This window comes from Panthera uncia, chromosome D4 (assembly GCF_023721935.1).
Source record: "Panthera uncia isolate 11264 chromosome D4, Puncia_PCG_1.0, whole genome shotgun sequence".
NCBI classification, from domain to species: domain Eukaryota; kingdom Metazoa; phylum Chordata; class Mammalia; order Carnivora; family Felidae; genus Panthera; species Panthera uncia.
The window spans coordinates 12,315,320-12,331,290 of NC_064807.1; the positions used below are offsets into that span (position 1 = coordinate 12,315,320).

The 15,971-nt window shown below is 39.1% G+C and overlaps 1 protein-coding gene and 1 long non-coding RNA gene across 4 annotated transcripts in view; one reads left to right on the forward strand and one right to left on the reverse strand.

Annotated features, from left to right (window-relative positions):
* The window catches only part of LOC125925035 (uncharacterized), a 13,902-nt gene extending 6,941 nt beyond the window's left edge, over positions 1–6,961 (reverse strand). Inside the window, exons 1-2 of the long non-coding RNA XR_007458685.1 lie at positions 6,910–6,961; positions 172–214 (exon numbers count right to left, since the gene is read on the reverse strand). This is a non-coding gene — a long non-coding RNA (uncharacterized LOC125925035). The remainder of the gene's footprint in view (positions 1–171; positions 215–6,909) is intronic.
* The window catches only part of CFAP95 (cilia and flagella associated protein 95), a 233,073-nt gene that overhangs the window by 138,039 nt on the left and 79,063 nt on the right, over positions 1–15,971 (forward strand). The gene's annotated exons all lie outside the window — the stretch shown is intronic.

Here is a 15,971-nt window from a genome sequence, read left to right on the forward strand (position 1 = left end):
AAGCCAAATTATATAAATTAGGACATTTTACTTAAATGTCTGGATTTTCATGCCCTTGACAAATTGGCAGATCTGGCAGCAGAAGGCCTCATTTTAATACAGCAACAATCAGCAGGGGGGAAAGCATTCCTTTGATGGGGGCTAAGATCATCATTTTGCTGCAGTTCTTACCTGGTACACTTCATTCATTTATGGAGGCCTTGTGACCCTTTACCTAAGGAGAGGCAGGACAAACATGAAATAATTAAGTTGTGTAGTGGAGGGGAATGGATGGCAGAAAAATGGCAAAACTGGCAGCTTCTTGGTTACTAAGGCTAGGTTAGTAAAGGTAGAGACTGAATCCTAGTAGAAGGGACATAGCAAATCTGGTTGAGTTCGAGTAGGAGTTAAGATCCCAGAGTATGTGATGAAGAAAATAGAGATGGGGAGTCGGCCAGGGGCTTCACTTTAGAAGTACAGAGGAACCTCAAATCCACTGGATTATACTAGAAATCCATTTGGCAGTGAGGGAGGAAGTAAGCATACTAGACCCAACCCCTGGGATATGGAGGTGGCAGATGAAGATAAGCAGGGCCTGGCCAGCTTACTGGTTTACTTAGAAAGGAAAGCCCTGGATAACAGTGTTCCAGAAGTATAGGGAAACTCCAGATTCATAAGACCCCAGGCAGGAATGGGAAGATTCTTTCTCAAAGCTGTGTTGACCAGCAGCTGACTTTATTTCAGCGACAATGGTGGGCAATTTGCCAAGAACTGGAAGCCCACTCCCAAATAGCTGAGATGGGACAAACATGAAGCAGCCATTATATGTCAAAGTGGAAAACCCAAAATCTCACACAGTAAATTAGTCTTCCCAATTAAGATCATAAGCTTTATAACATTTTCGTAAGCTTTTATTGAGATATGATTCTGAGCCATCAACTTCACCCTTTTAAAGTGTATGATTCAATGCTTTTTGATATTTTCACAGAGTTGTGCTCCCATCACCACAATCAATTTTAGAACATTTTCATCACACCTAAAAGCAATTCCATATCCATTAGCTGTCATTCCCCATTCCCTCCCAATCTCTCAGTCCTAAGCAACCACTACTCTACTTTCTTTCTCTATAGATTTGCCTATTCTGAATATTTTATATAAGTGAAATCATACACTGTGTGGTCTTTGTGTCTAACTGGTTTCTTTCACTTAGCATAATGTTTTCAAGCTTCATCTATGTTGAATGAAGTTGTCAGTACTCATATAGATATACTACAATGTATCCATTCATCAGTTGATAGACGTTGGGCTACTTCTACCTTTTAGCTGTTATGAATAATGGTGCTGTGAATATTCGTGTATGAGTTTTTGGGTGAATGTATGTTTCCATTTCTCTTGGGTATATACCCAGGAGGGGAACTGCTGTGTCGTATGGGAACTCTGTTTAATCTTTTGAGAAACTGCCGAATTATTTCCTAATGTAGCTTTACCATTTTACATTTTCACTAGCAGTGCATAAGGGCTCCAATTTTTCCATATCCTTACCAACATCTGTTGTTTCCCACTGTTTTGATCATAGCCATTCTAGTTGGTGAGAAGTGGGGTCTCATTGCAGTTTTCCTTTGTATTCCCCTAATGCCCAATGCTGTTGAACATCTTTCCATGTGCTTATTGCCTATTTGTATATCTTCTTTGGAGAAATCTTAATTCATACCCATTTTCCATTTTTAATTGTGTTATTTATCTTTCAAGATCATAACCTTTGTAACATAATATTTTAAAAAATGGTACACATAATCTAAAAAAAAAAAAAGATTTTTGTTCTGAACTTGAGAAGCAGCCTGGAAGATTTCATTTAGAATCAAATATTGGACTTTCTGTTACAAAGTGACAGTATTTGAAAATGAAGAGAATCCTGGAAAATTTTGGAGGCAGGCACTGTCGTGTGAAGATTTAGAATGCACGGGTGTGTGTTTAACCAGTGTTTTTGATAATGTTGATACAGTAAGTCAAAGTAATACTGAGATTATTTACGAAATGCTATGGAAATGTATTCTTTTTTTATTAAACATTTTTTTAAATATAATTTATTGTCAAGTTAGCTAACATACAGTGTATACAGTGTGCTCTTGGCTTTGGGAGTAGATTCCCATGATTCATCGCTTACATACAACACACAGTGCTCATCCCAACAAGTGTGCTCCTCAATGCCCATTACCCATTTTCCCTGCTCTCCTCCCTTTCCACCCTCAGTTTGTATTTAAGAGTCTTTTATGGTTTGCCTCGCTCTCTGTAACTATATTTTTTTTTCTTTCCCTTCCCCCATGGTCATCTGTTAAGTTTCTCAACTTCCACATATGAGTGAAAACATATGATATCTGTCTTTCTCTGACTGACTTACTTCACTTAGCCTAATACCCTCCAGTTCCATCCACGTTGCTGCAAATGGCAGGATTTCATTCTTTCTCATTGCCAAGTAGTATTCCATTGTATATATAAACCACATCTTCTTCATCTATTTATCAGTTGATGGACATTTGGGCTCTTTCCATAATTTGGCTATTGTTGGTAGTGCTGCTATAAACATTGGGGCACATGTACCCCTATGAATCAGCACTCCTGTATCCTTTGGATAAATTCCTAATAGTTCTATTGCTAGGTCATAGGGTAATTCTATTTTTAATCTTTTGAGAGACCTCAACACTGTTTGCCAGAGTGGCTGCACCAGTTTGCATTCCCACCAACAATTCTCTTTTTCCATGTTGTCGCCAACATCTGTTGTTTCCTGAGTTGTTAATTTTCACTACTCTGATTGGTGTGAGGTGGTATCTTAATGTAGTCTTGATTTGTATTTTGTAGAAATGTATTCTTTAATTTTTTTATTACATATTTCTACTTTTCACCTATCAGGATAGTAACTTAGGCTTGCTGTCTAGGAATCAAACTCATCTCATTTTCCAACACTCTTCCCTCATACTAAAATCTCCCCTCTAAGTGTTCATGAGCACCTTTGACAGTCTAAAGAAATCCAGACCTTTTACCCTGTAAAAGTTACAAATATTCCTGTGAAGAGAACATTGGGAAACACTCTGACATCATAAGTAATGAAGCTTTCCTCTGGAAGATGATGAAATAAATTGTGAATGTTTAGCAAGCTACTATTAAGGTCTGTGTGTCCATTTCTAGAAGACAAAGTATACATGTATGTACACACACACAATGTATTTTTGTAGGGCAACCACAAAAGAGAATATGTAATTTTATCAACTAGCATTTGCTAACCATGTGGTCTCCTGGGTGGTCTCTCTAGTCTGGGTGGCAACAACTGGGGCTGGATGGTCTGGGATGGTCTCACTCACCTGGCTGGCTCTTGGCTCAGAGTGAGCTGGAGGTCAGGGATGCCCTTGCTGGGGGTCATTCATCATGAGGCAGAGAGGCTGAGCAGCAGACTGGGCTTGTTCACATGGTGATGGCGAAGTCCCCAAAAGCAGCGTGTGGGGAAGCCTCTGTACACAAGGCTTTTCAAACATCTGCCTGTGTCATATTTACTACAGCCCGGCTGGAGCACGTCCTGGGGCCATCCCAGAGTCATAGGTGGGTTCTCCCAAAGAGTGTGGATAAGAGGGGGTAGTTTGGTCCCTTTGTACAGTCTACCAGAATACTGTTGTACTCTTGTGAGAAGTCCTTTTCTGTACAGAAATTGTGCCTCTTCCCTTTAGTATTTCTTTTTTTTTTTAATTTTTAATGTTTATTTATTATTGAGAGAGAGAGAAAGACAGGGTGTGAGCACAGGGGAGGGGCAGAGAGAGGGAGACACAGAATCTAAAGCAGGATCCAGGCCCTGAGCTGTCAGCACAGAGCCCGACGCGGAGCTTGAACCCACAAACTCTGAGATCATGACCTGAGCTGAAGTCAGATACTTAACCAACTGAGCCACCTAGGCTATCTCCCCCTTTGGTACTTCTATTAGAGAAACAGAGAGACCTTTTCCATTTGTCTTAAGTTGGTAACATAATTTGGTGGCTTTTTTTTTTGTTGGTTTTTATGTTTTTGTTTTTGTTTTTTTGTCACTTCAGACCCTTGCTCCTGTCATTGACAGTCCTCACAATGCTTAGTTATGGGTTGGGATAACTCTTCCAGGCCCACTCCTAAGACAAGTGAATGCTCCAGTCAGGGTTCACTGGATAGCTGAGATAGCTAGCTGAGAACTGTGAAGTTCCTTCTTTGGTAGACAGCTGGAAATAGCAAGTAGAGAATAAAGGAACACGAAAAATAACCTGTTGACTTCTATCTCCTACTGTCCTAGAACTATCTCATTGCAACAAAAGGAAAAAAGCAGTTGGCACATTGTAGGATAGCGTCATCCACCCAAAATACTTCATACCTTTCCAGGAGCTTTATGGATACCCCGAAACCCAGTCATCCAGGGTTGGAAGTTGGAGAAGGCAACAGTTACATGGGAGAGGAACATGACCTGAGTTTTCTAGAGGTTAAGGTCAGGGGCCAGACGTAGTATAGAATTTCCAGGTCTAGAGTCAGCTAACAGGGTTGAGAACCAACATGTGCCAGTGCTTTTAGTATATTTACATGATTCCATCATCACAACAACTTAATGGATATTGTATACGTGTGTGTACATGAATGTGTGTGTGTGTATGTATGAATGTGTGTGTGTATGATTATCATTACTTCTGTTTGGCATTTAAGCTTCCAATTGGTGAAGTGACTTTTGGAATTAGAACCAAGAACCCTAAAAATAAGCCCAGAACTTTCTTTAGATGCTCACTGTTAAGACAAATATGATTCAACTCATAGTGATTAAGGAAATACTGTTCATTTAGCCTGTGACTTTTCAGTGGCCCATATTCTGGGCAGTTTGCCAAGTGGTCACACAATCCATGTCCCACCGATTCTCCCAACAGAAAATCAGCTCTGTACTTCCGTTGCCTGACCACTTTCTACCTGGTATTGTATGGATGTGCAGCCTTGTTTTCCCATATTATTCATTGGCCATTGTTTTTATGAATCAGAGTTAAAGTGTGAGAGAAGTAAGCATGCTATGGACTCAGAGAGGCTCAAAACATAAAATTGTGACTTTTTTTTTTTTTTACTGTTTTGAAAAATATGCTTATCCCCAGTGAAATGGTCCCTAATTCTCTCCCCAAGTCTGGAATCGGTTGCTTCCTCCACCATTTGTGACTTTTGTATGAGTCTCTCATGGCACTCACCTGATTATCTTATGGCCATTTCACAGGGGTTCTTGAAGAGTAGGGATCATTTCTACTCGTCTGGGGGCCACGTGTTTCTAAAGCACAGTGGGCACTCAGAAGTGCTGAAGGAATTCGCATAAAGACCCCTGTCATAATCCTATGCCGTTAGGAATGAGTGCATGGGTAACTGATAATTGCAATCCATGGAATTGGAATGGCTTTGGCTAGAAGGATTCAGATAATTAGCATGTTTGTATTACCAAGGGCTTCAGTGGTAATCTTGGGAAATGGGAGGAGTTGGCAAAATTGGCCTAAGAAAGTTTCATGCACTGAGGGCAAGACAGTTTGCCAGAGCTTCCATCAGTCCGACTGCAATCATTCTTGCAGTAAAACACTGTTCGTTTGTAAGCCAGAGCACCAATCAGAACAAACACTGCTCCTGTGGCAGGTAAGAGTTGAATGCTATCATGTGATAGGCACGATACAGGCAGCTGCTGAGCCTGAGGGCTGAAAAGATGGTGTGGAAGAGGGGCTGAGAGGAAAATTGTTTTAAGGAAATGCTGCACCAAAGAAAAAGCAGTGTGCACACCGCCTTTCTGTGGTCCACAACCACTGTACACATTCGGTTATCTAAAGTGTAACTGCCCACAGAAGCTATAAACTTGGAGGACAGTGGTGCTGAATTGGATGTTTGAGACTTAATGTTTAAAGCGGTATAATTAGCCTCTTTGTGTTTGCCTCAAGCCTCCTCACTTAAATTTCTTAGTACGGAAAATGAAATTGTTCTGTAAGTTCGCTAAAGGTTACTGGCGACAACTCATTATATCCCTGCTCATGGTGCCTTGTCTTTATTTTATGGGCTTGAAAAATATTTATGAATAAGTGACAGAGTTTTGTCACTTTTGTATTCCCCTGAACACAAACACCACGTGGTTCTTACAAGTCACTTTCCTATCACAGACTGGGAACGGACAGCAGCCGTCTCGGAGAAGTAAAACAAGCTCTCTCCCCCCCAAGAAAGCTGCAATATATAATCAAAATGAGGTATGGGAATGACAGTCAAGTTTGACTTCTTCACAGTGTACCTATTTACAGCACATGGATGACCAAGAATTAACCATGGAATAGGTATTCTATTGAGCTGCAATTCAAAGAAAAAAATTACACAGGGGGCGCCTGGGTGGCTCCATGGGTTGAGCATCTGACCTCTGGCTCAGGTCATGATCTCATGGTTGGTGAGTTCGAGCCCCTGTGGAGTTTGCTGCTGTCAGCACAGAGCCTGCTTTGGATCCTCTGTCCCCCCCTCTCTGCCCTCCCCTACTCATGTGCAGACTCTCACTCTCTCAAAAATAAATAAAACATTAAAAAAAGAAAAAAAAATACTAATGATAGGTGCCAATTCCCATCTTCCAGGTAAAACTGTTATTTTAAAACTCATATTCTCTTTCTGAAAGCTTAATTTATATTACCAGTACTCAGATCTTAGAAAATATAGAAGCTGGCCAAATAGTGAAATTTGAAACAGAAAAGGTATGTAGTCTGCAGTCTTGGTGTACAGCAATGAGATGTATTTGTAGAAAAAAAATGCTCTCCTACCTGGGAAACTTTTTCAGAATGTAATTAGAGTGATGTTATTATAGGCATACATTAGTTCACATACTTTTGCCTGCAAGAAACAAAATTATTAAACTGATTTAAACAATAAGCACATTTATGATCTCACCTAACAAGAAGTCCAAGGGTAGGGCAGGTCCCTAGTCTGCTAACATCCAGCCTCTGCACGAATCTTGCCTCTGCCTTCCTCACACTGGCTGCATTGTGGTTGAAGCTGTTGTAGCCGTCATGTCCAGACATGAGGATGTCCAGAGGAAAAAGAATGATTGTCTCTCCTTGAGTGCATTTCTCAGGAGTTGGGAAAGCTTCCCCAGACGTCTCTATCATGCAATCTCAGTGGCCAGAATTGGGTTACATGTACATTCCTGAAACCCAGCAAGGGGAATGCCATGATTAGGTTAGACAAACCAGAATCTTCTCCTGAGCTGCATGCAAATGGGGATAGCTTCTTCTGGATTCCGTTGCTTGGTTACATCAGCCAAAGCAAGGTCCTTTCAGGAAGACAGAAGGAGGGAAACAGATGTTGGGCAGGTAGCCAACAGAGTCTGCCCAAGGGGTCACCTGGACCCTGGCTATCCCTTTTCTTTTCTTACAAATAGATGCTGTCATGGTACTCTGCCCAAGAAAAATGAGTTTCTCTTAAAAAGTCAAACTACCTTGAGCAAATTGTGTTTTGCTTATTTCCGTTACGGGGGCATGAGGATGCATTATATCATGCAGCATGTGACACTCTACTTGAAAATCTCCATTCACTGTCTCTGCCCTCACACCTCTTCCTCTCCCCCCTTCTCTTGTGTCATCCATTCACCCAAACTCTAACAAGTCTCTCCCCCTTTCTGTCTCAGGAATTGAACTCACCCTCACATGTGGGGAAGGTCTGCCTACTATTATTGATTTGAGGACCTGGAAGCCCAGCCTCCACCCTCATATTTATTAAAGTATTCATTTACTCACTAATTGTGGAGAAAATAAATTTTCTTCATAACATTACATACAGAAAAGTCTTTAATACTCTCTATTCTCTTTGGAAGTGTAAATCACTTGAAAACTTGGTATTTTAACTAATATTAGGCAAAGGTTACTTGTGACCTATCTCATGAGTGATTGTAATGGATCGGAGTGCTGAGACTGTATAGTGGAGGACTTTTGATCAATAATCATCAATAACTCCAGCCCTGACCTCTCTCCTGAGCTTGACTCTCACATATACTGTTCATCTGTACCAGAGAGTAACGGAGCCTCACTATTGTTCAAAATGAAATAATTTTCCATTGCAAACTTGTCCCTCCTGTTTCCTGCTGCTATTAACAGCACCATCCTCCTCCTCCCAACACTTGTCTGAAGTTTCTTCCTCTCTTGTTCTTCATATTAGTCTAGCATTTCCCAAAACTGATCTGGGAGTATTGGCATTCCTTGAAGAAAGTATTACAATCAACAGCAGCAACACGTTGAGAAGCAGGCTTATAAATACAAAGAACAAACTGGTGATTGCTAAAGGGGAGGAAGGATGGGCGAAATGGGTGAAGGGGACTAAGAGGTCCAAAATGTCATTATGAAATAAATAAGTCACAAGGGTGGAAAGTGCAACATAGGATATATAGTCAATAATATTGCAATCATGTATGGTGAGAGATGGTGACTGTATACTTACCTTGGTGAGCACTGAGTAATGTATAGAATCGTCAAATTAGGGGCGCCTCAATCAGTTGAGCCTCCGACTCTGGATTTCAGCTCAGGTCATGATCTCATGGTTCATGGGTTTGAGCCCCGTGTTGGGCTCTGTGCTGACAGTGCAGAGCCTGCTTGGGGTTCTTGCTCTCTTTCTATTTCTCTTGCTCCCTCTCTCTCAAAATAAATACACATTTAAAAAAAGGAATTGTCAAATCAATATGTTGTGTACCTGAAACTAATATAGCATTGTATGTCAACTATACTTCAATAATAAATAAATAAATAAATAAATTAATTAATTAATTAAAAATAAATTAAAAAAAGAAATGTTCCATACTCAGATGTCTTCGGGGAATGCCGTATACCATATCCCTATCTTAGAGCATTATGATGCACATTAAAGACCCTGAAAACTTCTGTAGAACAGAAGGCAATTAAACCCTGTTTCATCTGGCATTTCCCAGATTTACTTCATCACACAATCATTTTTTCAGGGAATATCTGTTCATAGCTCATAGGATCTTAGTATTTCATGGAAAACAGGAGGGAAAACATTGATCTAAGCAATTTTTAAATCAAGATGAGGGACAAATTTAATATTTACTTAGTATTTAGTAAGTACCTATACTTTATAGGTGAAGTTGATCTTCTGTTAAATCTCAATGCTAGTAACAAGGGGGGAAGCCCAAGTACTTCTGTTAGTAGGCAGATATAGACAGAAATCCAACTTCATGATGACGACATACAGATGTACCTTAAATGTTATAGTAACTGGCATGTACGTGTTCTACACTTTCTCCCTTATTTTTCTAGACAAAGGGTGATGGCTAACTCCTTTGTTGGTTCATAACCCTCCAGGAGCTTCCTTGGTGTAATCTAAAATGGGCCCCGCATAAGCAGAGGGCAAAGAGGGCAGGGTGAGACAGAAGAAAGAAGCAGACCATCCAGGTTGGTAGGTGACAGTTTTAATAACAGAAAAGGGAACCTACATACAGGCTTGTCTTTGGCAAGCAAGCCTAATGCATCCCCACGCCCACCCTCCAAATCTTAAAAGTTTATAGAGGCCCTAACTGGGCTCAGTCATGGATACCATGCAGGTGCTCTCCACACCACATCACCACCTTAGGGCTGTGTCCCTGGAGCAGCCTCTGGGAGAGGGGAAAGGCAAGCAGAACCCACATTTCAAGGACAGGAGACCGGGTGAGAAGCCTCTGAGTGCTTGAGTCCAGTTTACAGGTCAATCTGCAGTCACGTCTTTCTGTTGACTTTCCCCAAAGTCCTTCTGCTTTATAGTCTCAAAACTATGCCACATTTCACCTATTTCCATTAAACACCAATAGAACTTTTGGGTTTTGGTTTCAACAATCATTTTAATAAAGGTAAAATTGAGTATTTGTAGATAATAATTCTTTTAGTCTATGTTGTACCACCAGACTAAGGACTTAAGGAGCCTTTACCTTAACAATTCATATAAGTGCCTACTAAGTGTTCATTTATGAGAAGGTAAGATTCTATAGATTCTTAGCCTACCCTCAAAAACTACCAGAAACAAATCTGCATTTAATTAAATTTAAGACAATACAAGTGAGTAAAATCCCCAAGTAGGAAAACAGATGAGTCTAATCTGAAACAAATTTGGCAGTGTTTGGGAAAGGAGAAATTCAAGTTATAAATTGGGAGAGAGAAAGAATGGACTAATGGTAGAGTATTTTTCAATATTGTATGTTTTAATGCATTTAATTCCCCTTTTCATTAAAAACTTATACAAACTTCCAGTAGATTGAATTCAGGTAGTATACTGACTGATAAGATAGTTGATATGATACTGGCAAAGAGTTGGTTGAGCTTTAAAAAAACAAACTGCACAGTGCATGTGGTGGCATTTTAAAAATTGAAGTACATCAAGCAAAGAAATATTTCTAAAATGCTCAAGCAAATACAGGAATCAGAAAATGCTTTTCTGTTCAAGCCAGCTGAAGAAAAGAACATAGGAAAATCGTAAAGTAAAGAGCATTTCTTTTCAGGATGCCTCTTTCTCATAAGTAGTTTAAAGTCCAGTGAAGTGTTCTAAAATCTCTTTCACATAATGCAAGAAAATAGAAAAAGAAGCCTTTGGCGTTTCTAATTTTATTGAATAACTGCAAAACAGTGGCTTTGAAAGAGAAGAAAAAAACTCAAGAAAATGGGTAGTCGTGCGGCATGATAAGACAACAACAAAAAAAAGCAGATGAGTGTGGAGGCAAATGTAATGCCTCTCACTTCAGAGAAATCAGGCAGAGAAAATTATCTCAGGAGATTGCCAAACAGATGGCATGCTAAAGAATCTTGGATCTCTGTGAAGATAGTTGGCCTCAGTCAAAGTCCTGGTGTAGGGGAAGGAGGTTTTTTGAGGAGAGGATAAGTCTTAGCTCTCAAATGCTGCTAATGCAAAGGGGAGGTGGTGATTGTTCATGGAAAAATATCAATGGTGAAATTTTTAAGCATTTCTAGACTTTTAGGGCTGAATGGTAGAAAATGTACATTTGTTACTTAGCTTGAGGTGATGTTGGACTTAAAAGTGTGGCATGAGGACTCCTGGGAGTAATAGTTGATTTCTTAGGTGCTGCAAGGAATATACCAAATAAGGCTAGAGCATTTTGAAGGTCTAGAAAAGTAAGAAAGTGTTAAGCACAGACACATGCACATGCACATGCACACACACATACCAACACACACAATGATAAAGATATGTCAAAGGGACACAAGAGTCAACTGAAAGAACTCCAAATGATAATAGATGGCACATCATTTAAGCAAAAATAATAAGTAAAACTGTATTGGATTATAACTTAAATAAATAAATAAATAAATACGAATAGAGAACGCTCCCTCCCAGAAGAATACCAAACAACTTATGTAGATATTCCACCCTTGAAGTCATGAGCATAACCTCCAACTTGTTAAGTGTGGGCTGCACATAGTGACTTTCCACCACATTATACCATATGGAAATGGGGGAATATGAATAATTATAGTGGAGAATCATGATAAAACCACCTCGCCAGACCAATGTCAACATCAGCAGTGATAAGCGATGTTGATAGTATGTACCCTCAATTGATGTGGTGAAAATGGTACTTGACCACTGTGATCTTCCTCTAAACCCCCATAACTCTAGTCTAATACTGAGAAAAGCATCAGATAAATCCCAAATGAAGGACATTCTACAAAATATCTAACCAGTAGCCATCAAAATTTTCATGGTCATCACAGTTAAGGAAGGCCTGAGAAACTGAGAACTAAGGACAGATGATTTACTAAATGTCATGTGGCATCCTGCATGGGATCCTGGAGCAGAACAAAAGAAGGACAATAGGTTGAAAACTAAAGAGATTTGAATAAAATATGGACGTTAGTTAACAAGAATGTATCCACATTGATCCACCGTGACAAATATATCGTACTAATGCTAATAATAGGGGAACTGAGTCAGATTTATATAAGAACTCTGTACTATATTCACAACTTTTCTGTAACTCTAAAACTATTCTAAAATGAAATTTTTATTTAAACATTTAAAAAAGTATTTGTGATGAATGCTGGCACCTGAAAATGTTGGCTAAGAAATTATTATAGGATTGTGATTTTTGATATTTGATAGCCAAACCTTGTAATATTAAACTTGTTTTTTCCATAAGTTGATTTGCTTGGATGAATACCTTATTTTTTAAGTGGTTAAAACACTTCTATACCAAGTTAGCAAAACTAGTTCCAAAAAATTTGGTAGGCAAAAAAACAAAACTAAAAGGTAAAAAGTAAACAAAAGGTAATTGGATCCACCAATACAAAAATGCACTACATATTTTATTTATTAAAACTTCAGAATATATAATTAAGGGAAAGTTCTTCTTGAATGTTAAAAGTTGAAATGGTGACTATCTTGGGGGGTATGACTAGAAGGGACATTAAGGCTACTTCAAGGAGCAAATGTTCCTTTTCTTGATCTAGGTAGTAGTTACTGCACAATATTTACATTGTGAAAGTTTTTGTATGTTTATTTTCAATAAGTATATTTCAACAAAAATGTTCTGAAGGAAAAACAGTTGAACTTGAGAAATTTACCAACTTGCTTTTTGACATCCATTTGCAAACAAACTGTAGGGGCGCCTGCGTGGCTCAGTCGGTTAAGTGTTCAACTCTTGATTTTGGCTCAGGTTATGACCTCATGGTTTGTGAACTTGAGCTGCATCGGGCTCCACACAGACAGTACGGAGCCTTCTTGGGATTCTATCTCTCCCTCTTTCTCTGCCCCTTCCCGACTTGGGCTCATGCTCTCTCTCTCTCTCTCTCAAATAAAACTAAAAAAAAAAAAAATCAAAAGAGAAACTGTGCTTTTCAAAGTGGAGGACCTAATAGTGCTGTGTTGTTGTTAGAAATGTCTGTTGTCCACTTATTTATTCACTCAGTCCACACATATTTATTAAACACCAGAACTGTCTTGTCTCTAAAACCATAGATTATATGGAAAGTAGACCTATAAACAGAAAGTAATATGTTATGATAATTGCTATAATGGATATGTGTACAAAGGTAATGGGTTTCCAGAGATGTTCTTTGGTCCATCAAGGGAAGTCAGAGATGCTTCACAATGGGGAGGGGCATGTGAGTCGATACATGATGAAAGAGCACACATTTGCCTAAAAAGAAGTGGGTGTCGTTACGTAGAACAAGGTGAGATGAAGAGAGAATTCTAGATGGACATAATGCTAGGGAAAAGTCACAGAGGCAAGATGAATCTTGGAAAATGTCTATAGTTTTGGGGAATGGCAGGAAGTGGCAGCAGCTGACTGTTATGGACTGAATGTGTGTATCCTCCTAAAATTTATAAGTTGAAGTCATAACCCCCAATGTGGTGGTATTAGGAGGTGTGGCCTTTGGGAGGTGATTAGATTTAGATGACATCATGAAGATGGGGTCCTTTTGATGCAGTTAGTGCCCTATTAAGAAGAGACCAAAGAACTTGCCTTTTCCCTCCATGGTGTGAGGACAGTAAGAAGATGGCTGCCTGTAAGCCAGGAAGCACACTCTCACCAGACACCTAATCTATCTGCACCTTGATCCTGGATTTCCCAGCCTCCAGAACTATGAGAAATAAATGTTTATTGTTGAAGCCCCCCAGTCTGGGGTATTTTGTTATAGCAGCCAGAACTAAGACATTGAAGCAATGGAGGAAGACGGGAATCAGATCACAAAAAGCCATATATGTCACGCAGAAAAAAAGATTTTATCCAGGAAGTGATGAACTTTAAATGGTGAGTAATATGATAAAAAATATTATTAGAAAGATAACTCACAGGCAGTGTTGAGGAATGCTTGGAGGACAATAGCTGGAAGCAGAGAGTTCAGTAACGAAGTTTCCACAAGAGAGATGATGTCAGTGGGAACAGAGAGCAGTAGAGAGGGAAGTTGAAAATCTAGAGTTGGCAGGATGGGGAGGGGGACATGGTGTCCAAGATGACGTCAGCAGTGCCACTAACAAAGATAGAGAACAAAGCGAAAGTGAGAATGTGGAGAAAGAGAAGTTCTGTCTGAGATAGGTTCAACTTGGGACACGCAGGTACAGACATCTAACATGTAGTTGTATATAATGGGAATGGGGTGCAGAGGAATTATTTGGAGTTATGAGAATTTTCTGTAGTGGACATATAGTTGGTAATTGAAACTAAGGGAGGTCCGAGTTCATTTATGAAGAGTAAGTAAGTAAGCAAATCATCCCAGATGAGGGTGTGAAGGTAGGAGGTGAGCTGTTAGAGTCTGTGAATGCTCCACCAGGCATGGGTCTAAACTCCTTAAGAAGGAAAGTGTGGTCAGGTGTAGGTATATGGGATGGGCAGGAGACTAGAGGTCTAAAGAGGTGGAATTGTTTGGGATTTACAGTAGTGAGGGGATGGATGAGAACATTAGGAGGGTGTGAACTCATGGTTAAGAGAGCACATTACCAGAGTTTAAAATTTTCAGGCTGGGATAGTTGTGAGGTATAAGTAGAATGTCAGTTCCATGAGGACAGGAGCATTTCACTGTATCCCCAGTAGATGGGGCAGAATATGGCTTGCGATGGGTGCTCAATAATATGTTTTGAATAAATGAACAAATGAATGGAGCAATCCTGAAGTGGACAGAATGGGAAGTTAATGAATAGAATGAAGTCAAGGAAGTCTGTTGAAATCCTTAGGAAACTTGAATAGATTGTCTTTGATTTTTGTTTAGGAGGGCATGTCTCATACCTTCCATTGTGGAAAGCAAATTAATAGACATAGTCAGAAGGTTTCTATTTCCTAGGATATGACCATATCCCCAGAAAAGATCCTTTATTACTCCCTGATTTAGAGAAAATGAATTTCTGTAATGTATAAATGTCTATATTATAGTCAAAGCAACACATTCTGCTTTGAGGATTTCATCAGACTAGCATTTAAAAATGTTTGATATAAAATAGATAATACCACCTATGATGTAATCTAGTTAAATCTTTAACTTAAATATATGAAACTTTTAGTTTTCTTTTAGTTTATAAGAAATTCAAAGGCTAGAAGATAGGACACTGTAGGACTATTAGCCCAGTTTATTCATCAAGTCAGTGAGATTTAAGATTTTAAAAAAGAGGGGACTCTGTCAGATTGAAGAGGAAGCCTGGATTGGATTATTGTTTACACTGAGCAAGTTGTAAAATCATTTAGTGATAATTGAGGGTGTTAGACTATGGACAGGGCATGAGAAAAACAAAAGTTTACTGATGTGGAAACTTGTGGCTCATTAGTGACTAAGGTGAAATATAAAGCATCATGTGCAGTATCATGTAATTTAGGTGAAAATTTCATCAATGTTTATAAATGTATATAAAAATATCTGGAAGGATATATAACAAGCTCTTAGCAAGGGTAATGTCTGGTTTATGGGAATGTGATATTTTAATTTTCTTGTTCTATTTATCTATATGTCTGTACTGAGTTTATATTTCTTTGCAATATTAAAAAGTTATGTTTTGTTTTAAAAGTTAAAATGAAAAGAAAGCAGATAGTTTAGAAAGAATACTTTTATTCTAAACACTACAAGAGAATAGAGTAACTTCCTGTATTAGTTTACTAAAATTGCTGTAGCAAAGTACCACAAACAGAGAAGCTTAAACAACAAAAACTGTTCTCGAAGTCCGAGATCAAGATGCCAGCAGGATTGGTTCCTTTGGAGGGCTGTGAGGAAGAATCTATCCTGTTCCTCTCCTTTTAGCTTCTGATGGTTTATTGCTATCACCCCAATCTCCACCTTCATGTCCACATGGCAGTCTTCCTGTGTGCATCACCATGTCCAAAGTTCCCTTTTTATAAGGATACTGGTGATATTGGATTAGGGGCCCAGCCTGCTTGGTATGACCTCATTTAACTAATTATATCTGCAGTGACCCTATTTCCAAATATAGCCATATTTTGAGGTACCAAGGATTGGAACTTCAACATATGAATTTTG